Source organism: Oryx dammah, unplaced genomic scaffold (assembly GCF_014754425.2).
Source record: "Oryx dammah isolate SB20612 unplaced genomic scaffold, SCBI_Odam_1.1 HiC_scaffold_17, whole genome shotgun sequence".
NCBI classification, from domain to species: domain Eukaryota; kingdom Metazoa; phylum Chordata; class Mammalia; order Artiodactyla; family Bovidae; genus Oryx; species Oryx dammah.
In genome coordinates, this window is record NW_024070201.1 from 41507227 (window position 1) to 41509678 (window position 2452).

The following is a 2452-nucleotide window of genomic DNA, read 5'->3' on the forward strand; positions in this document are numbered from 1 at the left end:
AAAAGCAGTCAGCTTTTCTAACTCTGCAGGCCTCAGTATCCTGGACTTTGTCTATTGCATTTAATTTAATTAACAAAGCCATCAATCTTGTGCTTTTAAATTTAAATGAAAAGATGTAAATTTTTATACGACGATATTCACCCTTTTAAGAAGTACAATTTAGTGTTTTTTTGGTATACCCACAAAGCCGTGCAGCCCTCACCGCTGTCTCATTTCAGAATACTGTCATCACCTCCCCAAAAACCTTGCAATCATTAGCAGTCATTCCCCATTTCCCATTCCTCTATGCCCTAGATTCATCCGTTTTCTGACTGTATATTTTCTTATTCTAGATATTTCATATAAACGGAATATGCGATCTTCTGTGTCAGGTTTCTTCCACTTAGCATAATTTTTCAGGGTTCAATTACTTTGTAATATGAATCAGTACTTCATTTCTTTTTATGGCTGAATAATATTCTATTGTGAAGATATACTATATTTTGTTTATTCATTTGTCTACGAACATGTGGATTGTTTCCACTTTGGGGATGAATAATGCTGCCATGAATATTTGTGTACAAGTTCTTGTGTGGATGTATGTTTTCATTTCTCTCTGATAGCTATCTAGGGGTGTATATGTTTTACTTTCAACCTATTTCTGTCTTTGAAGCTAACACATGTCTCTTGTAGACAGCATATAGTTGGGTCATGGGTGTTTGTCTGATTGTGTGTTTGATTTTTATTTATTCCGCCAGTCTGGCCAATTGTATTCTGAGTTCATCTTTTTCTTGTAGTACCTTGACAACTGCAGCCAAAACTAGCCAACATACACTATGAATGTTCTGTTTTTTTTCAATCCCTTCTCCTAGAAATGTCCTATTAATAAATATGGGTTATGCCCCCCAAGTTAGATCAATTAATAATGTTTCAGCACTAGAGTGTTAAGATATTTCTAGCCTTCAACATTAGTTTCCTGCTCAGTATACCACTAGAGTGTTAAGCTGTTAGAGCCGTGCCCTACTTCAGTCAGTTCAGTTCAGTTCAGTTGCTCAGTCGTGTCCGACTCTTTGCGACCCCATGAATTGCAGCACGCCAGGCCTCCCTGTCCATCACCAACTCCTGGAGTTTACTCAGACTCACGTCCATCGAGTCAGTGATGCCATCCAGCCATCTCATCCTCTGTCGTCCCCTTCTCCTCCTGGCCCCAATCCCTCCCAGCATCAGAGCCTTTTCCAATGAGTCAACTCTTCGCATGAAGTGGCCAAAGTACTGGAGTTTCAGCTTTAGCATCATTCCTTCCAAAGAAAACCCAGGACTGATCTCCTTTAGAATGGACTGGTTGGATCTCCTTGCAGTCCAAGGGACTCTCAAGAGTCTTCTCCAACACCACAGTTCAAAAGCATCAATTCTTCGGCGCTCAGCCTTCTTCACAGTCCAACTCTCACATCCATATATGACCACAGGAAAAACCATAGCCTTGACTAGATGGACCTTTGTTGGCAAAGTGATGTCTCTGCTTTTGAATATGCTATCTAGGTTGATCATAACTTTTCTTCCAAGGAGTAAACGTCTTTTAATTTCATGGCTGCAGTCACCATCTGCAGTGATTTTGGAGCCCAAATAAATAGTCTGATACTGTTTCCACTGTTTCCCCATCTATTTGCCATGACGTGATGGGACCAGATGCCATGATCTTAGTTTTCTGAATGTTGTGCTTTAAGCCAACTTTTCCACTCTCCTCTTTCACTTTCATCAAGAGGCTCTATTGTTCCTCTTCACTTTCTTCCATAAGGGTGGTGTCATCTGCATATCTGAGGTGATTGATATTTCTTCCGGCAATCTTGTTTCCAGCTTGTGCTTCTTCCAGCCCAGGGTTCCTCATGATGTACTCTGCATATAAGTTAAATAAGCAGGTGACAATATACAGCCTTGACGTACTCCTTTGCCCTACTTAGAGGTACTAATATCTGTATGAGTATGAAATTTATGTTAAAGTACAATAAGCTATACTGCAATAATAAATAAACCCCAAACTCTAAATGGTCTAATCTGACAAAGGTTTATTTCTCACTTATGTCACTGTCCAGGGCAGGTCAGGCAACTCTTCTACATTGCCCTCCCATGCAGTAACAAGTTCCTTACAAATGGCAATTTAGCCATCTCAGAGTTCTTCAATTCTAGAACCATAGACAGGAAAGAGAGAGTGACCCAGAGTGCAGAGAGGTTCTGGTCTGGCTTGAAAATGGTATATATCACTCCTCCACATATCGAAGGGGCCAGACTTAGTTACATGTCTCCAACTCTACTGCAGTGCAGATGGAAAGCTTACAGGAGCACATTGATATTTGATGATCCCTAGCAGTCTGCACCCTACCTACCCCTATTCTCTAAATAAATTAAAGTTTCACCTCTAAAGTGGCACAAGGATAGTTAGAATTCACTATTTTATGAATACAGGCCATCCGGAGCA